Below are 25844 nucleotides of genomic sequence, written 5' to 3' on the forward strand. Positions count from 1 at the left end.
GCAGTTAAGATAAATTTAGTCATTTATTCAGATAAATTATTTAGGGCAATGAGAAGTGTTCATGACGATCATTAATTATAGAATTACAAAGTCAGAAGGGACCTCAGGAATCATCTAATCCAGTGTCCTCACAGTACCAGTGAAGGCACCAAGATCTAGGGAGAGTCAGTGGATTAATCTGGCCGCACAGTCTGCTGTATGCAGAGCTGGGTTTAAAAACTAGAGTCTCTCATCATCTTGCTCACATGCCATATTGAATTAGGCAACAAGTCCAATGATTGATTCTACTTTATTATTTTGGATATTCAAACCTTCCTCTACATTTCCACTGTCTCTGCCCTTGCTTAAACTGCAAGAGGAAAGCCAGCTGGGTGTGCGTTAGAGAGAAAAGGCTAAAATTAGTAAGACTCTTTTGGTTTACCAGCAACGCTAGTATGAGCTTTGTCTTCAGCTGGCCTTAGCAAAGCAACTCTCTCTCCTGCAGCAGCCAGACTTTACTCTTGTGAATCAGAGTTGAGGCTTGGTTCTAACTCCAATCAGGCCCTGTGCTTGATGTGTTACCTCAGGAGAAATTTGATGAAAGAAACTGCTTTTAAGGGGAGAGAAAGAAGATGGTGAGAAGAAGCTGGAAGAAAGTTTCAGAATTTAAAGCCAGGAGGAATCTTAGAGATCACCTCATCTACTTGTCTCATTTTACAGAGGACAGAATCCAGTCCTGGGTGAGTTGGGTGACTTTTTTGAGGCCATACAGAAAAGGGGCTAAAATTTGGTTCCACATTCTAAGTAATTTCTTCATTATATGAGAGCCATAGTAGGCAAATTTGTTGAGCACATACTTTGTGCCTGGGTACGGTGCTAATGCATGTATCATATGTTATATAGCATAATATATATTATATCATATAGCAGTTAAACTCTTAAGGCTGGTCTTTCTTGACAGCTGAGTACACCGAGGCTTAGAGAGTTTAAGTAACTTTCTGAAAATCAAATAATTGGTTAACAAAAGAACCATGATTCCAATATGGACCTTGTCAAGAACTACGAAGTGTGTGAGACTTTAATTTCCTTGCAAGTTAACAAGTTAGCCTACTATGGTTTCATGGATGTTGGTAGAAAACTTAAGACAGAGACAAAAGATTTTATTATTCACATTAATAACAGTAGCCCTCAGCATTTTCCTGAGTCCTACAGGAGGGGGAAAAGAGGGCCCGGTGTCACTGGCACACACAGTCAGCTGCATTATAGGGGGGGAATCCTGAGCTGAGGAAACAAATCTTTTATAATAGGCAGTAAGTATGGCTGCCTTTTCCTCTGGAGGGAAACACTATACCACTCTTCTAAAGCTATTTGTATAAATTTCTGCCATGGAAATACTGTCGGTAGTCAGGCCATTGACTGGGAATCACACTGAGGGAGGTGCATATAGAGCCACAGATGGATAATTGAGGCTGATTTTCTAAAACTTTCCCTGTCTTTTGGGCATTTTTCTCCCTTAGCAGCCTCCTATGGAAGGAAGAGAGAGAGAGAGAGAGAGGGAGAGAGAGGAGACAGAAGCAACTGTAAGCTCACTTTGAAGAGAACAGCATCTCTAGGCTTCACCTGTGTGCAGATGTCATGTGTCACTCTTCACAGGTTGTTGCTGAGGCCGCTTGGGTCTGTTCATAATATCAAAAGCGGTGGTAGCTTCTAAGGTGGAAAGGGCGGTTTGGTCTCCTGAGTTTAAATAAATTCCGCTTACTCGCTGGTATCCTTGGATAAATTTCACCCATCTCTGGGAGTTTCATCAGTTCTAAGGTGAGGTGACCCTTGTCAAACCCCTAGTACAGTACTTGGTCAATAATAAGGAATCATTTAACATTAGTTCTTATTATTAAAAGAACTAGAATTCTGCATGACTAAAAGTAATACTGAAAGATGTTTTTCATACCTGGAAACCCCATAAGAAATAACACTTTGAGCTAAAGTCAGTACAAGGAGGAATTTTACACTGACAGGGTGAGTTTTTATTATTTAAAAATGTAGAAATAATATTTGTGATGATAATGTTAATGCTGCTGCCTTGAAGTCCCAGAATGAAATGCAACTGCCTTCATTTATGCGTTCCCCCCAAAAGGAACTCTTTTGTTAAGCCTCACTTAGTCCATCTTAAAGCACCTTTCAGTCAAAGAACAGCTTCTCATTAAGGGAAAAATGATTATTAACATCCTCATTTTGCTTCCTCTCGTGAATTATTTGCATTCAGAAATGTGCATGGCATTAGTTTCAGGGTAAATGCAAATATGACAGCGGGATTTCTCACCAAGCTCTTTTTTATTATTAGTTCTTTTCATGTACTCCATTTATTATTCCCTCATCATTTTTCACATTGTATTAAAATGTTAGATTTCTTAAAATAATAATATTTTTTCATTTGGTAATTGTCTCAGCCCTGTCTACAACAGTCTGTATCACAGAGCACCCATCTATAATTTGGAATGGCTTATAATGACTGTCTTTGTTGAGGGGAGGCCCAGGAATTAGCTATCATGGTAACTGAGCCCCCTCTCTCCCACTGAGAATGTGATTACTCCAGGTGAGGTTCATGGGCTTACGAAAGAGGGCAGTAGTGTGAGAAAGGCTTCTGCTGTGAGTGCTGGCAGTATATTTACAGTCTGGGGCTTAAAGATAAATTAAGATTTTTTTCCACTCAGCTTTGAGCAGTGCTCATCTCCAGTGCTTTCTAAATACAATAGCTCACACTATATTTTTTTCTGGATGTTGTGAAGTCCTTTTGTGAGAAACCTTTGTTTGCAGCATCCACTGTCCTCCCCATGAGGAGTGGATGAATTGGGAGGCTAAGTATTTTCAGTCAAAGGGTAGTGGGCATGGCTTGACTGAAGTGGAGTCAAGGACTCAGGGGTGTACTTTCCACTGAGGTCTGCCTTAATAAACCAATTATAATTATTTTGTTTTTCCCTGGCCATAAAAAATAAGGTAATAAATCTGACTAATAAAATGAAACTAATAAAATCATTTGATCATTTTGATTCACTGCACTTCACTGTACCAAGCTTTCCTGTTGACTCCCAAATTGTTGCTGTCATATCATTTTATATTTGTTTCTTTCGGATTTGACTTAATGTCTCCTTTTCTCTCCCTTGTTACTGTCCATCATGACACTTCTTCCTTCCAGAGAGCAGGGGAATGATCAATGATCAAGGCTCAAAGCAAGCTATCTGGTAGATCACACATGTGTCTGTTACTAAAATGGCAGAGTATGAAACGTGTAGATGCTTCGATAAGTTTTTTTTCCATAGGATCAGCATCTTGGCGCATTACAAACTGCAGGATGTAGTCATTAGCTTTTGTAGTTTTGCTGTGTGATATATAAATATTTACTCTGTAGAGTTTGAGATGGGAAAGTACCGTCTTCACCATGACCTGGGAGACAGGAACAGGAGCAAGTGTCCAACTCAGAGTTTTGCTGGTACAGATTTGCAGTTAGACTAGTTCTTCCGCATATTTTATAATGCCTACCTTGTACCAATTTAATTAAAATTCCTCTAGTGAATAGTGGGGTAGCATATACCAGCTGTATTTGGCAGGTGGGAAAAGGGGGATAAAGTATTTCTCACGACTGCTAACTGGCTACTGGGTATCATACAGGGTTCAGCCTAAAGTAGGTAATGCTAATTTTGAGTGGTTACAATGTGTCCAGCACTTTGCTAAGTGCCCTACAGACATTTTTTCATTACATTTCACAGCAGTGCTGTGAGGAGGCAGTTCCTATGCTATCTGCATTTGTACAAAAGGAAGTCGAAAATCAAAGATGTTAATCAGAACTTCCCAACACTTCCATGTCATAAAGCACCTAGAATATTGTATCTCTGTGGCACACTGAGGAAAGTGGATGAGGATCCTTGCTGTCAGAGGCAATCAACCAAAGGTTCCAGACAGACCAGTGTCTGGGCGAACCTGTAACCTATTCACAGCACAGCAATGTGCATATGATGGGAATTTGCATTATCTGTGGGATTTTCCTTTTTTTCTTTGAATTGTTTGTATTCCTTCTTTCTGGAGTCACCAGTTCATATGCTTGGCCTTTTTCCCCCCCTAAAGAGAAGTTCATCTTTTTTTTTTTTTTTTTTTGCTGTACGTGGGCCTCTTACTGTTGTGGCCTCTCCCGTTGCGGAGCACAGGCTTCGGACGCGCAGGCTCAGCGGCCGTGGCTCACGGGCCCAGCCGCTCCGCGGCATGTGGGATCTTCCCGGATCGGGGCACGAACCCGTATCCCCTGCATCGGCAGGCGGACTCTCAACCACTGCGCCACCAGGGAAGCCCCGAGAAGTTCGTCTTTTCCTTATTGATTCATATAACCTATTTAGGGTATGGAGATGGCAAGATGACTGACTCTGTATTCAGACTTCCTGGGTTCATGTACAGGCACTGTTCATGTGCTGCTTGTGTTCAGGTTCTGTCACCTGTTACCTGTAACTTAACCACCTTTCCCTTGAATGACAATTATAATAGAACCGTCCTTTGGGGTTGTTATGAAATAGTACCTGTAAACCACTGAGAACTGTGCCCATTGCATGGGAAGCAGTCATAAACATTACTGTTATATTATGGATGTTAACTCTTTGTTACATACATTGCAAATATTTTTTTCTAATTTATCTTCTTGTCAACTTTATTTGTGAGGTTTTTGACCTATATAACTTTTGGGGATGAATGGCTTTAAAATACATCCATAAATATTAAAAATAATTACTAAAAATGCTTGTTTAAAACAGGTATGCAGTCAGTAGCAGTGATAAAATATAGGTGTAAAAAGACACCCACAACTAGTTTGATGGCATTTCATTTTATTCTTTTATCTATCCATCCCAATGGTTTACTACAAGAGAAGAAAACAAATAATCTATGTTACATTTACTAGCTGATTTCTTCAGGCTTTCTCCCCATCCATGTTCATCTTTCATAGTCTGAAACGGAGAAAGCATTTTTATCTCAGAGGAACTGCAGGGCTCAGGAATGTTTGACTTTGATGCCCTCACCTGTAAAGCACCACCTTCGCTAGAGGTATTCAGTGTCATCACTCAAAACTTTGGGCAATTGTATTAGAAACCCTTGAGTACAGGGGTTATAGCAACTATTTAACTGTCACCCAGGCAACCCCCCAGGGGGACTGGACCACTAGATTGAGAAACAGTGCTGCTGTTGAAGGATGTTCCCTACAACAGTGAATGACGGGCTAGTACAATTCCTCATCCACAGAGAACTGGTAAGAAAAATACACTCCAAATGGAATCAGTAAGAATTGTTTGGTCAGAAGATAAATTGCCATTCTTTCTTTTAACCTAAAGTAATGGTCTTTCTCTGAGGTATATATATATATATATATATATATTTTATTGGAAGGGTAACCACTCAATTAAAAACAGACTTGACAGAGTTATCCTATTGTTTTATAAATTGTACTATACATGACAATTTTCGTACTTGGATTATCTGGTGTTTGACCAACCATAACTTTTCCAAAGGAAAAGTTAAGTCGTCCAGACCCCCCTCCCCACCCCAAAAAGAACAATGAAAAGCATAGATACCACAGATCTCTGAAAGCAGTGATTATGTTGGCTTAAATTTTAGTAAAATACTTTATTCTTTAGGGATCTCTGGGAACTTAAAAAGGTTTATATCACCTCAATGTCCAACAAGATACACATGATTTATATTAGTAACAACTATACATACCAATAAAGAAAATTATACATGTCAAGATTTTATATGCCAATAGAGAAAATTACCGCACTGGGACAATTTTTAAATATGCTCAGAATAATTAAACGTATTCTATCAACAAATACACTCAACCAATGTTTGGAAGCCCAGGAGGTTTTCTGTATGTTCTCAATTCTTTAGGTAATTCTGGCATTCATTGCTCAAACGCTAGACCAAAGATTCTAAGCCACACGGATCTGCCAAACAGGAACTGGCAAGGATCTCATTTTGTTAACAGCCTGGTTAGGGACCAGGGTGAAAAGCTATATGGATGAACATATGAATAAATCTACTGTCCATATCAAAAAGGAGTAGCTATCAGCATAATTTTGGTCCCTAGGCAATGCCTGTCTTAAGCTTGTCACGATAATGTAGCTGGTGTTGAGAAGAATATTTGGCTGGTAGTGCACAGGCATTTATATATTAAGAACTTAAAGGAATATTATAATTATTGAAATAACTCAATAAACATCCATCTGGTTTGGTATTAATGCTTGCTGGTTTGTGAACATCTAAGTTAAATATAAACAGATCCCTCAACCTCTAAAGGCTTAATGTGAATGGCATATGCATAAACAGATTGAAAGATACACAGACAAATGCCAACACCAACCAAAAACGTAAATTGAACCAAATATTTACATGATGAACAATTGCTTGCACAATGCTTGGAAAGTGAAATTGGAATCATGAAATGTGCCTGTCAGAATATCTGCTACTGAAAGGTAAATAATCTCATTAATTCCAGTTACTCATAGAGAACTTTCTAAGTCAATAGCTTTGATCTCCCCTCTCCCTAAAATAAATATTTACATTTTGAGTGGCTAATGTGTCATCTGGACCATAGTAGATGCTCAGTAAAATTTTTGTAGAAGGAATGAAGGAAAGGTAAGCTTAAAAAGAAAGTGGGTTGCAGGTATGTGGTGAGAAGATTTGGAACCTAGGAAAAGTGGACAACTGATGATTGAAAGTCCTGAGAAATATCTTTGCTAAACAAAACAAACAAAAAAACCATGCAAATAAGCAGAACCTTAGAGAGATGAGAGATGGAACGGGAAAAATAAAATTTTAGTTAAGTGCTTCTTAGACTTTGGTAACATACTTTTCAGTTTGATCGTATAAAAACTTTATTTGTCAAACCTAATAATGATTATTGACTAATTGTATCAGGTGGAAAATAATGATAGAATTGCTTGTCTTCTTTTTAAAGTCAGATTTTTCCCAACTGTTATTCTCACTGGTTTGGAGAGGAAGAACCTTTTTGCTCAGGATGCTATAGGAGTGATCTCAGGACTTTTGGCTCTCCCTGTCTGATGGCATGCCTATAGAAAAACCTATCGGAAGGAGCCATAGAGAGTAAGAACCATTAATTTTCTCTTGTCAGATTTTACCACCTTTGTCCTGATGTGTAAGAGGTTTGTTCCACAACAGTGGGATCGTGCACTCTCCAGCAGGGAGCTTGAATTCCAGTAGGACTGTGCTCAAAAGAAAGTGTGGCTAATTGTAATGCCAGGGTTGTCTTGAATGTGATGTTGAGACATTCAATCCAGCCAGACAGTGACAGTGAGAGCTCTTCACTGCTGGGACGAGGCTTCTTCCAAAGCCCCGGAAGGGGCATAGAAAAGAAGTGGAGGAAACCACCATAACCACTTTGAAGAAAAGAAGGAAATCAAAAACAGCCAATGATGAAGCCATCTGATTACAAACAAACAACAAAATTCCACTCCTTGAAGTGGTTGTTTTGAAAATCATGTATTTGATGATCTGAATTTTCACTTTCGGCTGCCTGTTAGGTTAGATTTTCAGTATTCTGAAAGGAACTGAAGTTCAATAAAGGACAAATCCTTCCCCGCCCACAGATGCGTGTGACCTGCGCTAATTAAGAGAGCGTGGCCTTTGGAATTAGACCCGAGTTTAAATTTGAGCCTTGTTCCTTACCACGTATGTGACTTTGGGCAAGTTCCTTACCTTCTGGCTTCTCACCTTTCCTTTTCTGTAAAATGAAGATAATACGATCTATAGAACAGGATGATTGTGAGGATTTGGTGTTACACAGTCACCTAGCACTAGCACCTGTGAAATGTCAGGCTCCCTTCCAATGAAGAAAATGCGGAATAAGAAGGATCCATTTTTGAGACAGAGAAGCAATTATTTAAGTCTCTATGCATTTTTATAGTTTCGGCAATATTGTGAAGTTCAGTAAACCAAACGTGAAAATATAGCCAAAGGATGTAATCATGATATTGTACAAATATTTATCTAAAAGGATGTTTCTTGTAGTTTTGTTCCTAATGGAGAAAATTAGAAATGAGCTACATGTTCAACATGGCGTTGCTTAAACAGATTATGGCAAATCCATCTGATAGAATACTAAGCAGCCATTAAAAATACCTCATAGCTGGATACTTAAAGTTCTGAGATTATTTACAGTGTTTTACTGGAAAAAAGAAGCACCTCAGTTTCACTACTAGAGAATTCCAGTTTTAAGATTGAAAGTAATATAAGCATTACAAAAACAGAAAGTAGTACACCTACATGTTAAAGCTGTTATGTCTTTGGGGTGATGTGTGTGATTTTATTTATAAGTTTTTGGTCATTTTTGGTGTTTCCTGATTTTTCAACAATAGTAAAAATTTTATTTTATAATAATACAAATATTTTAAAATAATTAGTCTTTGGCTTGTACTTTAAATAATAGTATAATTAATTAGTGGCACAGTCCCTAAATTGTAAGAGTCAAAAGATAATAGTAAATAATTATTAAGTGGATTATATTTCTGCATGTCTAAAGAAAAAAACAGGTGAATTTGTAATTAATAATGCATATTATAAGGATGTCTGGCTTATTTCTGATTTTTATAGATATTTTTATATTATACCTTTAAATAACCACAAGCATTTTCATTTACATTAGAGTTAACTCTTCTAAATGGATAAAAAGTTTAGGTAGAATACTTGGTTTTTCAATTAGTACTTTATATAGAGGGATGTTTTGTTTTTTGACTGAGAATGTTAAAAAATAGATATTGCTTTTATATAGAAAATTAAATACATGTGAAATCTCCTAACACAGAGGCTAAATGATTAATACAGGGTATTGAATTTGAATTCAGTAGAAAATAATAGTGGTTTTAAAAATGCATTAATTTATCGACTCATTCATTTGTTCTTTCATTAATAATACTTTTCTACTATTCGAATGTAGCTGAAGTTTAAAATAAAAACACATAACAGAACATTTAAAATATAGTTCTTAATGTAATAAAATAATCTAGGAACAAGAATATTCTTACTATTATTCAGCTCCATTTTTAGACTAAGTCACACAACTAAAAGAAAAAAATGCTAGCTATGCATTAAAATTTAATGCTTAAGCTATGCTTAAAATTGATTCCATTAAAATCTTATAGTGCTGGCCTTTGTTGTAAGGAAAATATTCCATTAGTCCTATTAGGATAGTTAATAATTTGGAGAATTAAGGGAGCCAGATTCTATCATGGTATTAAAATTATAAGATCTCTCTTTAATTTGAATGTAGAGTTAGCTGATATATAGCATTATTTGTTGGTATCACTGAGTCAATATGGTAGATACATTGCAAAAAAAATTATCTTCATAAGCTGCTGAATTGACAATTTTTAGTTACTTTTTTCTCTGCAGTCACATGATTTATTTCTGTAAAATCACTTTTATTAACTATGAAGTGGGTCTTGCTTGTCCACTTAGAAGACTAAACAGATGAACAGTTTGAAATTCAGTACATTGGCACAGGCCTATAAAGATAGTGATTAAGAATGCACAGCAAGGAATGTAGGCCTGGCCCCTAAAAATACCCAGTCACATCCTTGTTTGATAGTGGATACAAAAACAGAATTCGTGGCTCATGTAACTCTGACTGCAGTTGATTTCAATTATCATAGATGTCTTCTGCTGATATTAGGAGTTTAGTGGACCATTAAATAAGTTTCAAAAATTATTAAAATTTATATATGCTATATATACACGTTATAATATTTATTAAAGTTTATTTACTTCTTTTGAATTTTATATGCAAAATATTCATATTTGAGGAAATTGGAGAAATATAATATAGTTTAAAGAAGAGAAACTATTAAATGGAAGAGAATAATCATATAAAGGTAATCTGGCATATTTCCTCAATAGAGAAAACTCTTTCTCCACACACCAACAAATAAATAAATAAATGCACTCTGCCCCACCTACAGGCATGCATACATGCTCATACATACTCATCAAACTCATAAAAATTTTAAATAATTTAGATTATTGAATATAACATTGTAATTCCTGCTTTTTATTTGCATAGTAATATTATATCATTTGATTCATTATACCATATAATGTCATTCCATATTATTGGATACTTAAATTTGTCATTTTCCATCAAACATTTTTAATGGCTGCATAATTGTCCATTATATGGATAAACTATAACTTATTTAACTATTATAGTTTTATATTCAGGTTTTATTAAAGTTTTACTATTACAAATAATATCCTGATGGACATGTTTCGTCTAAATCCTTTTATATTTTTAATGGTAGCTGTGTCAAATTTATTATGTATATAAATTTGTTTAAATACATTCTTAGGGTTTAAATTAATTTCTTTTAATGAGGCATGGCCAATATGGGATACGTGTGAATCATTTTTAAATGTACTCTAAGTAGAATGATAACGGTCCTTCATTCATTTAAGTGTCTGTTGAATACCAGCTCTGTCAGCACTGTTCTGGATGCAGGAGACTCATCCTTTCTTTCAGTACCAGTTTATACAGATGATGTTGAAACTGCTTTTGTCAGGGTCACTGTTAACCTGTATGTTGCAAAATCTAATGACCAATTTTAATATTTTTTAATGGATATTCATCAATAGCATTTGATGCAATTACTTAACCAATTTTCTCAGAATGCATTATTTTCTTTGTGTCTGAGGCACTACTCACTCTTGGTTACCCTTCTATTTCATTGTCTGCTTTTTATTTGCTTGTTTATTTTCATTTTAATACATATTCAAGTGATCCAGGGCTCACTCCTCAAACTTCTCTGTGGTATTCACAACCTACTTGATCTCATCTGCCCCATAGCTTTAAATACCATCTATTCCCTACCAAGAGCCAAATTTATTCTCTCTCTCTGACTTTCCCCTAATTTCAGACATATGCTGTCAACTTGATCTCTCCACTTGAATATCTGGTAGACACTTCAAACTTAACCTGTGCAGAACTGAACTATTGATTTCACACTGTCTCACTAACAAAACAAAAAAAAACAACGACATGCCTCTGTAGTTGTTCCCTGTCCCTCCTCCATAAATGGCAACTCTACTAATCTAATTTCTCTGTTCAAAAACTTGGAGCCATCATGTCATTTATTCAACATATAATTATTGAGTGACCGTTATATTCCAGGCTCTATTGGAAATTCTGGGATCAGTCAGTCAGACTTTCTCTCTCTCTCTCTCTCCCACAATAGAGTTTACCTTCTAAGGAATTTGATATTTGTCTCTCTCAGACCCCATCATTACATCAACAAATTCAGCTGACTCTACTTTCATAATGTATCAGAATCTGACCAATTTTTACATCTAAAATATAAAAATTTTAGATGATGGCCTAGTCCAAGCCATCATCATATTTCTCCTGGACTGTTGCATTAGCCTTCCAACTGGTCTCCTTTACTTTGCCCCGGAAAAGATTCTTCTCAATACGGCATCCAGAGTGATTTTTTAAAAAACTGAAGTCAGATCATGTCATTCTTTAATTTAAAATCCTTCCCATTTCAAAATAAAATCCAAAGTTCTTACCATGAACATTTATACCCAAATAGGAACTCAACAAATATTTAGGATGAAAGGCTGGATGAAAGGATATGAATTACAGACCCTATGTAACAACCCCCCTCAACTTAATTTCCGAGCCAAGATCAAGCTTGTTTTTATGGTTGTCTATGGTAGAGGAGGTGGACTGCATTTACACAGAGGTCTGAGTATTTGATTGACAAACAATCAATCTACTTTTTGCATTAAGACCAATATGGTTAGACATGGCCATGGCTGCTCTAGGAAGATGAAAATTCCCAAACTGAATCTTTTCAGTAGGAGGAAGGAGATTGATTTGACATAAAGGCTTTTCTCTAGCCTTTTACCATCCTCTTTTATGTGGCATTGAAGAGCTATGAATTCAGATGCTCAAGTTACGATTCAATCTACCCATATAAAATTCTTGATTTATTTGAATCATATGTATCTATTGCCCAATAGTTACGGGTATCAGTCACTCTGCACCCACCTCATCCGTTATCGTTAACAGTAATCGGTTAACCAAACTTGGCAAGCTACCCAGACTTTAATCCATAAGTGGAAACAAGGGGAAAAAAATCAATTCTTTTTGGTTTATATGTGTGAAATTAAAACACTTCTAGTTCAAAAACTCTGCCTGGGTTAAAAGAACTATGTTTGCCTCGCTATAAGTTTTTAAATAGAACCATTGGTTACAACTCTCCTGTTAATGTGTTGATCAGTAGCAAATTTCACTTAGTGGTGTTCATTATTAATTTTAGTAGCTAGCTCAGTGGCTCACCTTACTAAGGGGTTATCTGCTGCTTTTTTCTTTTTAAAAATGGGAGCAATTATTTGTGCTTATGAGAGTGATGGGAGCAACCAAACACTAAAAATAGAAATTATGAAATTAGCCCCAGGCAAATTACAGAGCAGGGACAAGCCCATGAACATTTCCTCCGACTGGCCTGCTGCTGACCTCCCTCTTGAAGTGGACAGGCTCTTAACTTGAATGGATGGCATATTGGAGAACCCCCTTCTCTCACCTGGTTCCATGTCTCTTCAGCTCACAATGCCAATTGAGGGCTTAGTTTGATGCTGCACTTTGGTTCTGGAGACGAATCTGTTAGAACCATAGTCGAGAGTAGAAAATGCATTATGTCAGGGCCACCTGTTAAATTTGAGCCATAACCTTTGGACTGGGTGACGATTCTGTGGTTTTTAATTCTACTTTCATGTCTTTGAACTTGAAGCTGCTTCTGTGCAAAGTTACTCTCAGTTGATCTACTTAATGCGAGAAAATGTTTTGAATTGGAGAAGTGCTATTTGTTACTACTACCAAAAAATACGTATATCCATCCTTCCCCCAAAATAGCCAACAAAAAATAATCTGATTCATCTTTGGAGAAGAGAAAGAGAAAAAAATAATACATCAGGTACAAGGCTGTAAGCAAAATCACATTTAGTGATCAGATTCTCTGTTTTGTAGGTTGCTGTTGCCAAGGCATCTGCTATTATTATTCTTTTTGTAACAGGATGAATACATGGAAGCAAACAGAGCTTGCACTTAGCAAATGAAATATAAGAATAGAATATATCTTAGCAAATATAAGAATCATTTGCTAAGCTTGCACTTAGCAAATGAAATATAAATGGAAAGGAAGTGATAGAGTTTATAGGAACAGATGTCCTAAGAGTGATTAGAACTTTTCAAAATGAAATTTCTTACCCTGTGTCTAATTATTTTGTTGCTCTTCTTGAATCCTGACGAGTCAGACCTGTTAAAATTCTTGAGGAGAATGAAGAGAACTGGTATGTAGAGACCTAAGCAACTGGCACCACACCATTGACAACTGTCAGCCCAAGACTCGTTGACCCTCTCTTTAGCCGATCATCTGCAATGGCTCAGCACTGCCCACAAAAATGCCAGAAAAGAGCACTTCTGGCTGCATGTTTTGCATTCTTCAAGTACCTTTTTATTAGAATTCCTTCTCTGGAACCCCCCCTGCTACATTATTGTTCTCAAAATAAGTGCTCTTTGATTTGTTTGTGTTTGCAATACCCTGAAACAGATTCCATTTTGTTCTCCAGTGCCAAGTCATCTGGGCACACATTTTCTTTCCATGCAAAATTAGGCTTTCTGCACCCATAGATTGGGAGCTAAACACTTCATATTTATTATCTTTAAGGTGCTGTGTTAATGAAAGAATTTTAATCGTTGACATTGCTCAGTGAATTATGTATTACAGAAACCCCTGCTGGTGAGTTAGACAATATTAACCTACAGTAAGGGGCATTAAAAAAAATCACAGCTAATTAGTAAGCCAACAGGAACAAAGAAAATGTAAAACAAAGATGTTGAGAACAAGACATTTAGGTAGGAACTGCTGCCTCCATTTCGGATGTGGCTTTTTCATTTGGGCAACATTTGTAACACTGCCTGACATTGCTGGAATCTTCCTCCAATCTGATATGTTCCATTAGACTTGAGCATTTTTCTGTTTTGTAATTAGTTTTCTAAGCTACAGTCTCTTCACTCTTTCAAACTGTGGAAATCCAAAGGCTCATAATAGAAAATGGAAGATATTTTTAAATGCTTTAAAATTATTTCCCAAGCGATCTATATTAGAGATGTAAGGCAATTCGCGGGGATTATAATGGGAAATGATTTCCATCGCTTTTTTCCCCTTGAATCACTCTGTATGCTCATCATATATCTCATATCCATTCCTGGATTTTAAAGTAGCAAAGCTTTGTCCAGGCTCCCTTCCTGATGCAATTCCACGTGGAGCGGACAAAGGCAGACATGGGTTTAAATCACAGGCCGCTTGCCTTCTCAGCCCCTCCTCATGCTGACGTCCAAGGGATCATGCATCACTCTGCTGGTGCGGGAGCTGGGAGGAGACAATTGACCCCGTGAGGCTGCCGGAGAGGTGCTCATGCTGGGCCCCATTTGTTTATAATTGTTCTTTCTAAGTTATAGGTGGAGATAAAGCAACCAAAATGGGACAAGCCGAGGCAAGAGACAACAATAATGCCTGTTTCAATTTTTCCCTGCTCAACAGAGGCCCTGAGCATTAAAAAGGATAAGACAATTCTTTGACCTTTCGTTTTCCTCTGGATTATTTCTTTATATTTTCTTCATGCTAAAATCTCTCTCCTTGTCTGATAATATCCAAGACCATTGTCTTTCTGATGAGGATCTGATCTGCTTTTCTTTAGAGAAAGCGTCATTAATCTTTCCTCTTCCATCCTATTAGCTTATTGTTGAGGTAACCTCTGACTCTTGGATGATTTAAAACAAAAGCAAACTGAATAATTTTGTAAAAATCTTGTCCTTTTTAGGCAGAAGGAAATGGTCAAAGAATGCACAGCAAAGAGGGATTCTTCATCTTAAAGTGACATAAAGCATAGAAAGATACAGGATGTCAGCTGCAGGATGCAAGCACTTCATATGGGAATTTGGCTCCTGCAACCTTCAACTTTGAGTAGCAGGTATTCTTTCATGTGATTCTTCACTGCTTTCTCTGGGCTTAGAGAACTTAAAGGATTGTTCTACCTTTCAATTCAGATGAGTTTTCTTTTGTTATAAACTCAGTGAAAATGGGTTCGGATACTGTAGTCAATTTGATTGTTCTTGGGTCTAAGAGCCTTCTTCTTACAGCTTTCTACTTCCATCTTCACTTTCCGAAAAGGAAGCCTCAGAAACCTACTTTTCCCTTCATAGCCTCTCCACCACTATCTGCCTTGAACCCACCATACTTTTTCCTTTTTATGTCAGTCACCTGAAAGAGCCCCCAGTGTCCAGGTCACCCCATTCTACTATAAACCCCTATAAGACTCACCCAAATACCACATCCTTCCTCCAAACTCCTGGCATCCTTCCAGTGTGATTCTGTTCCACTATTAGCAAAATATTCTGCTCCGACTTTATTTCCAAGTGCTTCCTTCATGGTTTCATTTGAATGGAAATCTGGTTCTGTTCTGAGGACCACTTTCCTTCCATCCCTCTCAAGTGGGACCTCTTTCAGGCCCCTACAGCCCTCTCCCTGCTGACCTGGAGGTGGAATAGGAGCTCTAGCGCCTCCTTGCCTGTTCCAGGCCAGTTTCTTTCCCCTCAAACCCCAAGTCTGAGCTCTGCCTGTTAGCTGCTCCTCCACTGTTGCCGGCATCTACTGACCTCTGGGCGGTCCCCACTCTTAATACGATGATCTTCACTCCTAGCTCATGGTCCCTCTTCAGTATTACCTCTGACTTTATAACTTCACTCATGGTGATTTAAATATGCACAGAGTTTATTTTTCTTGCATCTGGCTCCTCTAGCATGCTTGTCCTCCAAGAATCTTTACCTTCATCTACTTTTGCCTTTCCCTTCTGAGGTTATACTCTTAGAGGTTACACGTTATCAATGACAAAACCTCCTTATAATCCGAATTTCCTGCCTTATATTCCTTGAATACTACCTCATATCTTTCTAGGTCTCTCTCTCTCTTCCCACCCTTAATGATCTTCTCGCACCACAGTGACTTCTAATCTATTGGGATGATTACGTTGTACTTTCCTTACCAACCTAGTATCCTCACTGGCTTCTTTACATAGCCTGAATTCTTCTGTCAATCAACAATTATACTCAGGCCTTGCAGAGCCCCTCAACTCCCTGCCCTACTCTTGCTTTGTTGTATTTACTTGAAAAAACTCACAACCTTGATTCAATCCAACTTTTGCCTACTTTATATGTGTACCCATATAGCTGAAGAAGATTAGAGCAAACACCTCACATAGAATTGTTTCACTTCAAATCCATAACCAAGATCATGAAGTGAGCTTTTACTGCTGCTGGTAAATAATACCATAATATCCTCATGGTGTGATATATTTCTAGTGCATTCTCTCCCCAACTCTCCTGGGCAATTAACACTTTCTCCTCTCCTGTTTAATCTCATGCATAATGTATTAAACCATATCAGACTCTTGGCCAGTTCATAAACATGATATGCTCTTTCAGGCTTTCCTGACAGTTCCACCACCTTATAGCTGTGTGATCTTGGGCACATTGATTGACTTCTCTGTACCTCAGCTTCCTCATCTATAAGGTAAATATATTATCTATATCATTGGACTGTTGTGAGGATTAATTGAAATAATATCCATATAGTCCTTAGTTTACTACCTGACACATAGTTGGGGCTTTAAAAATATTGGATATTATTATTAGTACATTTAACTTTGGAGGCCAGGAATTTCCTTTTCCTGCTTCGAGAAGCTCCTACTGATCTTTAAAGACCAGGGCATAATTTTCCTTTCTTTCACGTCTTCTCCTATGCTGGAGACCCTGGGCTGGTCTTTTGCGGTAGTTATTACCCTGCATTATAGTTGTTTCTTATATGTCTGGCTCCTCAGCTAAAGTGTGCCTTCCTTGACGACACTTCTTATTTACATTTGCATTGGGATGGTCTAGCCTAATGACTGTCAAAAAATATATGCTAGTTCTGTGAAGAAAAGAGCTAATTAATATTTCAGTAAAATCACTCCTTGGTCACTGTGATCATACCCAGTGTCCCTCTGCCCCCTCCACTCCTACCCCCATCCCTGTTTTACTGTGTTGCATCTGTGTCCTATTGTCATTTCTGTTAAACTCCAGGTCTTAAATTTATGTACTAATGCAAAAAAAAAAAACTTCTCCTATGTTTAGATATATTGCCAAAATTGTTCTCATATTAAAAATTTCTTTTTATGAAGAATTATTTGAAAACAAAACCATAGTAGAATTTGAATATCGCTCAACATCCACATATATAATAATGATATCTAATTTGTCAGATAGCTGAATAAGTATCATCAGTTGAACATGTAGCCTGTGGTTAGCACTGAGGCTAGTACTAGGACCCTGCTCGTAACACAAGGCCAGGTCCGAATAGCACAGTCTGTCTTACTCCATGTGTGCTGAGATGCCTTTCAAAGTTCAGCTGTTCCCATGGTTTATTCTGCAACAGATTTGACGCACAAGGGCATGGGTCACTTCCCTATATAAATTCAACTTCAGACTTCAATGGTAGAGGTATCTATCTTCCCTTTGGGGGTTGTGTGGTGCTCTTTCCTTGAAAATAACTTTCCTCCTTCAGCGTCATCCAGGATCATAAGATGCTAGTAAATTAAAGGTCTGGTTTGAGGCTGGTTGGGAAGTGAATAGTCTGCTGTTTTGTTTTGTTTTTTAATGCATTTGTCCTGTAATTTTTATCTTTACCTCTTTAAGAAGATTAAGTAATAGAAGTCCTATAAATTGACATTATTGTATGCATTTCACCGATGAATCATGAATAAAGAGGGATAGGTTGTTTGCCCTCATGTGAAAGTAAGTCATCCTCAGGTCTGGGGATAGTTGTTCCCAAGCCTTAACACACCTTACGTTGCTGTTTTGAATTTTCATCACTCCGGGCTTGACTCATGTAAGAAAGAACTGCTATTTCAAGTTTATGTTTGGACATATCACTTTTTTAAGGGCAGGTGGGAGAACAGTGAACAAACTGTCTGTAGATGTTGTCACCACTTATAAACAGCTTTGCTGAGGGCATTACAAGGTGCGAAGAGCTGTCAGCTGAAAGAAGATCTATTGGTTCTCTGGCTTTGCAGCATCTGGGAGAGAACTGAGCAGCCAGTTGAAACCTCATACCATGGAAAATTGTATTAGATTTTTCATAGTGAGCTCACTCCCCTTCGCCTTCTGAATGGGGAACCCCTACAGGGCCTCTTCCCATCCCCCTCCACATCCAGCCTGATAGATCATCTGAAACTCTCTGACGGCACTTCCTAAGGAATTACACAAAGAAATATTGTACAAGTAAAAATGCCATAGGGAACCATGCAAATATCTGCATGCCTGTCAGAACTTAAAGAGCCAGGGAGAGCTGCAGCCAAGATTTGAGTCTACAAGTAGGTGTTAAGAAACTGACTTGTCCTTATGGTTGATCAGTTAATCTGTTGTGCAGCAGTCAAAGTAGGCAAAGAACAAGCAGCTTGCTAACAAGGCAGTCCTTTGTTACTTATAAACTACTATCCTCCACCTTGAAACTGCAGTTTCTGTACAATGAACTACATATAGGATGGCAGAAAGACCAAGACTGCTAACATTGGATAATAGAAATCCGGGGGCTACATAACACAGACTCTAGGCCACTCATCTTTACACTAATAATGAAAATAATATTATTAGCAACCACTACTATTTACTAACTGATTTCTAAGTACCAGCTCCTGTGCTAAACAATTAAATGCACATAGTTATTTCATTTAACCCTTCGAAGAACCTTGCAATTATTACTACTTTACAGAGGTGGAAACTGAAACTCAGAGAAGTTAAGTCACTTGCTAAAGTCATGTAGAGTAAGGAGTCTGATACTGGCCCAAAGCCTATATTGGCAGCATCTTTCTCTCTTCCTACTTCCCAAATCTACAAATGAGATTCTCTCTTCCTACTTCTCAAATATACAGATTACAAATCTGTTCCCAAAGCTACAGAGTAGATGTGCTCCGTGGCCAGGAAGCAGAGAGCCCAAAGCAGCAGGTATACTCATGAGACTGTACTCAGGAGATAAACTTGAAAGTCAGCAAACATTTGAACTGAATAAATATGGGTTGGATGCTGATCACAAGCCCAGTAATGTGCTAAGCTCTGGATGAGAGTAAATGCTTGTGGGAGAGGAAAATTTTTGATCACTCTATTCCTATTCTTAGTCCTTTGCCAAAGAGCAAAGAATTCAGCTCTCCTTCCATCCCCAACACCTGAGTATATTTTCCACCCCCTAAGGCCTAAGCGTTCATTTTGGGGGTGGGGAGACGACATGGTCCAGTTTGCTGTGAGTAGCACTGGCTTACACCCACCCTTCTGGAATACTGTTAATAGCACCCACTAGCATAAAAGTGTCCTGGTTCAGACAATAAGTCATATAATCCCCTTAAGTTTAGGCACTTTCCTTTAGTATAGGGAAACGAGAAACTTATATTGGCGAAGCAATGCTTACTTAAGGTAATGTTTTCCCCACATGTTGTCTGGTCCCTGGATAGCTGTGTGGGAAAGAGCCTGAGAAGAATGGGAAAGAAACTGTAGGTATTTGATGACACATGGAGTCCCTGGACAGTCTGCATAGCTGGGTCCTCTTCCAGCCCTTTGCTATGTCACCCTTGGGGCTTGCTCCCTGGGCTGGTATGTGTGAGGGCAGAAGGGAGTTTCATACCTTTTAGCTTTCAAAGATCTGAGGGGAGAGTTATTGCCTAACTAAGGTGGGATCTTCTGATAACATAAAATTCAAAGTACAGTTTCTGATGAAACATGCAGGTCTCAAAATCGTTCTTTCTTTGAATTTGAAACTTAGGCGGCATCTGTGCTCTTGGAAACAGGCAAGCAAGTAGACATCCCACCCCCCTGGCAGAGCAGCTGACGCCGCAACTGGGAGCGCGAGTCCTGCCTTGGGACCCCACGCTGGACGGCAGCGTCAGATGCAAACAGTTGTGGGGTTTTCAAGGCCCCTTCCTCCTGCCCTTCCCTGCTTGGCTCTCCACCCCTAGTTCATAAAACTCTGAGGAAGCATGAAAGAATGAATGATTTATTTCCCAATTCAGAATGAACACAGGGTTTTTACATTCAAAAGTGACTGACTGAATTAAAACTTTATTTTGTTTGTGAAATTCGAAAACAATCAGAGTGCTGCCCAAATGCCACCTTCATTGGAGGCTTAGGTGAAATGTCAGGATTCTCTCTGCAGTCCCGGTGAGTGTTTTGAACTGTGACTAAGTCACCTCTGTGACCGTTTTAATGTGTTTTCGTAAAGGCTGGCAAAATTGTATAAATAAAACGTCTTCAGATCTTCATCTTTGCTCAGCTGTGTTGCAAAGGGGTAACTGGAACCCACAATGGAAAAACACAACTTAACTGACAAATTAGTGGCATTTGGTGCTAATATTACTAATTCAACATTTGGAAGTGTTGCTCACTGGGGAAAAATAACATGTTCTATAAGTCACAGGAGAAACTAGGGAGATAGTTAATGGATGTTGGCTCCACTGCACATACGGCTCACAATACTCTTCAGAACTGCTGCTGACTTCCTGCCAATAAACGTGGAAGTAATTGTCAACAAGATTTATTGTTACGTTCACATTTACGCAGTGAGAGAGGAAAGGTTGAAAGAGTTCTGTGAAGTTCAGTCCCGGCTTCTACTTCTACATAGCAACCCTCCCTGATTACGGCTAATGCGTGCCACAGACAGAGTTTGGCATCATTTGAGGACTTAAAATCATTCTTCTTGTCAGGAGCAGATCCCCTTCCTTACCGCACCCCCTTCCCCCCATCCTTGCATCCTCAGTAAGTTCTCTTACCGTCAGTGAGCTGAGCATCAGTTTGGTTTTCGTCACGGCAAAACAGTTGTTTTGCATGTGGTGAAGCAGCATCCTTCAACTACAGAGTTAGGAATCGGATTTAGAGTGTGACCAACTCACCCCAGTTAGTTTTTTTGTGGAGCTAACAAAAATACTCTAACTTGAGAAAAAGAAAGGAAATGTTAATTTTGAAAGGGAAAGCCTTTGCTTGCCCATTTAGGTGTCAGTGAAGGAATGTACTTGGTTAAAAAAAGGGAATGAATATTCAGGAGATTTTATAGTAACACTTTCCATATCAACTCGATCGCAGAGATACCTGGTTTGTGTGAATTTATGAAGGAGTCTCTCTCTCTTTCTTCAAGTGGCAGCTAGCTCTACAGGAGTGAAATTAAGATTATGAGATTACAATTTCCTGTGGTTTGGACAGATTTTTCTAAGAGCGAGGAGCAAACATATGTGTCAAGAAATATGTCAACAGAGTTCGGCCAATCTCAAACCATGCAAACAATTAAACACACCCCCTCACCACCACACCACTAATGCACACAGAAGATTAGCTCTTCCTTGAATTTCAGGATGGCATTTCCAGGCCCAAGAAGCACCTGTCGGTAAAATTTGTCTCGTAATGAAGGCCATCTGGCTGGGAGACAAAAGTAGGGTGTGTGGATTCTGGTAAGTGGAAAGAGGCCCCCAGCACTGATGGAGGTGGCAACTGCTCTGAGAACCGTTAACAACTGTGGGGGGACAAATACATTGGACAAGGAGCCATTTATCTAAGCAGTATTTACACAGGCACCAGTCATTCAAAAAGGAATGGATTTGGATTGTGAAACCTTTTTTTTTCCCTTTCAAAAACTAGGCGTGATGCAGGAAATCTGAAACCTCCTGGCATTCCCCCTGTCATTTGAACATTTACCATGGTGCAAGTTTTCATGCCATTGAGTGCTTATCCCTTGATTACTTTTTGGGGCAGGAGGAGAATAGATATAAAGGGACCTATCATTTTAAATGCCACCTTTCAGAATGTAGATAAAAGTGGGGGAGAAGCAGTATTGATGAATAACACTAGTAATATCAGATGTCACAGTAGAACATAGAACTTGCTGTACTGAATCAATGAAGTGGCCAATTCAGCTTTGTATTTTGTATCTTAGAGTAGCACAAGGAAGTATTTCCTGGGAGGCCATGGTGGTTTTACTTGACGTGAACTTTGGAATGACATCAACGTAAAACTCTCTGAGGATTAATCTTCCAGGAATTCATGAACATTTTTGTTGGCATACTTTTTTCTTCCAGAGCTCCATGCCTTTACAAGAAAATATTCATTAATTTAGTTAACACACATTATTAAAGCACCTACTCTGTAGCAAGTGCATTGCTCCAGGCACTGGGAGATCATTTAAAAATCTGTCTTCTTGGGCTTATATTCCAAAGGAAAGATCTTTATAATAAAAACATTAAAGTAAATGGAGATAAGTGAGGTATGGGAAAAATAAAGCAGGGAAGGTGGCAATTGAGGTATGGGGAGAGAGAGTTTATAGTTTTAAATTGGGTGGTCAGACAAGGCCTCATTGAAAACCTGGTATGTGAGTAAAGTCCTAAAGAATGTGAGGAGTAAGCCATGTGGCATCTGGGAGAAGAACATTCCAGGTTGGGGGAAGAGGAAGCGCAAAGGCCCTGGTGAAGGTGCAGGCCTGGGGGCCTGATTCTAGCATCTTGTTGGCCATCGTAAGGACTCTGACATTTGCTCTGAGTGAGATGGAAGTCATTAGAAAGTGTTGATAAAAGAAACAACTTTTTGAAGCAATTCACTTACCATAGTGAGAAAACTCTGTATGGAGGCAAGGTTGGAAGCAGAACAACGAATTAGGAGGCCACTGATATTACCCAAGCAAGAGATGATGGTTGCTTAGACTAGGATGGGAACAGTGGAGGTGGTGAAAAGTGGTTGAATTCTGAGAATATATATTTAAAAAATTTTTAAATTTTATTTGTTTTTTGTTTGGCTGTATCGGGTCTTCGTTGCTGCACGTAGACTTTCTCTAGTTGCAGGGAGCGGGGGCTACTCTTCGTTGCGGTGCGCAGACTTCTCATCACGGTGGCTTCTCTTGTTGCAGAGCACGGCTCTAGGCATGCGGGCTTCAGTAGTTGTGGCTCGCAGGCTCAGTAGTTGTGGCTCGTGGGCTCCAGAGCTCTGGCTCAGTAGCTGTGGCGCATGGGTTTAGTTGCTCCGCGGCATGTGGGATCTTCCGGGACCAGGGCTCAAATCTGTGTCCTCTGCATTAGCAGGTGGATTCTTAACTACTGCGCCACCAGGGGAAGCCTCGAATTCTGAGAATATTTTAAAGTTAATGGGCCAACATGATGTGCTGTTATGTGGGATATGGATTATAAATATAATAGATTGTCCTTAAATTATCCCTTTACAGCTTCTAGAAGCAAACTCACATGCTTTAGCATTTTTTGGAGAAGTGCAAGTTCGCCTTATCTATAATTTTCTTGATTTTCATACCCTTTGATCATATTTCCCACTAAGGTGCTCACCTTTCTAGACGGAAGGCTTTGAACATTGTTCTCATACAGTAATCTTCTGTCCTCAGTCATTCTGCCTGCCCTCCCCTTGACCTCCTCCAGGTTTGTTATGGCAGTGTTTAGGTAAGTGCAGTGTTCCAGGTGAGCTATACCATGTCTTGTTATGCAAATCCATATTACGTCTATCCAGAAAAAAATGTATTACTACTCTATCTCCTACTTCCACATTCCCTCCTCCCTGCCAGACATAAGCAATGTATCTAAACATAATACTAGGCAGTCAATTCCAGTACTGAATATGCTTTACTTACTTAATGGATTGGATGGACCCTTCTGTCAGTAAGGATTTCTTCAGTAATTCTAATAATAGTAATTTAAAACTATATTTAAGAAGCCCTAGTGGTAGCAAGAAAAGGTTTGAGTGTATGATACTTATTTTCTCATTTCTCATTTCTCTCTTTCACAGCCATTCTCTGAAGTAGGCACTAACAAGGAAATTGGGTTTGAGAGAGATTAGGTGCCTTGCCTAAGGTCATACAGCTAGTGAGTTTCAGCTCTGGGATCAGCAGTTAATTCTATCTATACATATACCTACTACTACAACTATCTATCTATACATCTGCCCTCATGTTTGGCATCTTTGGTATGATAGTTAATTTTATGTATCAACTTGCAGGGTGTTTTTGGATGAGATTAACATCTGAATCAGTGAACCTGGGGTAAAGCAGACTGACATTCATAATGTGGATGGTGGTCATCCCATTATTAAAGGCCTGAATAGAACGAAGGGACTGGCCTCCCTGAGAGAGAGGGGATTCTCCAGCAGACTGCCTTTGGACTAACAGGGAGCGTCTGCTGTCCTAGGTCTATGCCTGCTGGCCTTTGGACTGGAACTGCACCACTGCCTTTTCTGGGTTTCCAGCCTAATGGCCAGCACGGTAGACTTTGAACTTGCCTATATATAAATAGATAAGGAATTGCTTCGTGTGATACACACATGCACCCTGTTTGTTCTATTTCTCTGGAAAACCCTGACTAATACACTTGGAGTTGTTTTCTTATTTTGAATGGATAAGAGTTACCTTCTGAAGTGCAATCATCATCAGAGGTTAAGTTTTGGATTATTGAAGTATAAAGACTGCATCAGGGACATGCTGGGTTTCTGCCCACAAAAGAGCAATATCTGCTTTGTCTCTCTCACCTTTGTCCCTTTGCTAATTTGGGTACAAATGATCAATCTCTCCAACTAAGTGCGGCACTATTTCCATTTTTTCTGATGGTGACCACTCTGCATATCTCCACTATATTAATTAAAAGCAACCATTTCCTTTCAGTCCCCCTTTCTGCTTCATGACCTATTATGGGTTTCGTTTTCCATCAAGTTGATAGAACACTTTACAAGAGCTTTTTTTTGAAGAATAATAAAAGTGTGGCTTATTCACTATTCTGAAAGTATTGTATAACACTCCAACTAGAAAACTCAAGCCATGGTTTTTAATTATTATTGGATATAAAGCTGAAAATTTGCCCTTTAGAAAGTTATTAGATAAAAAAGAAACAATACAAAACAAAACCCTACTACCAAGGGAGATATTATCCTTTCTAGGGACAGACGTCTAGGTAAAGTTTCCAGGATATTGTTGCATCCCATCTACCATTAAAAAAAAGTTGCAAGTCTAGATTTTCAAGGCAGATGCCTTTCAAAGGTGAACAACCCTGGATATTCTCAATAGAAATGGGCAAATATTGGAATAAGAGAAATTAGTAGAGAGAATAGGAGAAAATTGCAAGGTTCTGTACTGTTTTAGAAAAGATTCTTTCATAATTACCATTTTTATTTACACAACTTTGCAAGGAGAAAGAAGGCATTTTTCTTAAATCCAGTTTAGTTTGTTTAAAAAAATTAGTTAAGTCGATTAAATAATATAACAACTATGACTAAAGTTAATATCATCTCTCAAATGGATAACGAATAAATATAATTTATTATCACGATCAAAACATACATCATAGCCTTGAGATTAACAACATATAACATCACAGTTTAAGAAGTCAGAGTGTCAGAAGAGAATTGTAGTATAAACATACTAGTTAGAATTTAATTTCATAATGATAAGAGGCAGATTAAGTATAAAACTGATGGAAAAGGACTTTGAACCCAGCCTAGCTATGAATTACATCCTTACTATTTTGATGTATCAGAACTGGCATGCATTCTCTAGCCTTCTTTTCTATTCTTATGACAGGATATCAAGGGTCAGCTCAGTGCTCTGTATTCTCAGAATATTTTGGTCAATAATTCTTTTATTCTCTCAAAGTTACTGTTATTGAAACCAAGTATCTCTAGTTACAACTCATTTAACTGAAAAATATTTGGATCA

General features: G+C 38.4%; 2 long non-coding RNA genes across 3 annotated transcripts in view; both read left to right on the plus strand.

The window, feature by feature from the left end:
* Window positions 1-700, plus strand: part of LOC307191022 — a 37403-nt gene extending 36703 nt beyond the window's left edge. For both annotated transcript variants that reach the window (XR_013829578.1, XR_013829579.1), the window contains one exon: window positions 541-700. This is a non-coding gene — a long non-coding RNA (uncharacterized lncRNA). The remainder of the gene's footprint in view (window positions 1-540) is intronic.
* Window positions 701-14922: 14222 nt separating this feature from the next.
* Window positions 14923-25844, plus strand: part of LOC307191019 — an 80938-nt gene continuing 70016 nt past the window's right edge. Inside the window, exon 1 of the long non-coding RNA XR_013829577.1 lies at window positions 14923-15054. This is a non-coding gene — a long non-coding RNA (uncharacterized lncRNA). The remainder of the gene's footprint in view (window positions 15055-25844) is intronic.

Source organism: Stenella coeruleoalba (genome assembly GCF_951394435.1).
Source record: "Stenella coeruleoalba genome assembly, chromosome: 1".
Lineage (NCBI taxonomy): Eukaryota > Metazoa > Chordata > Mammalia > Artiodactyla > Delphinidae > Stenella > Stenella coeruleoalba.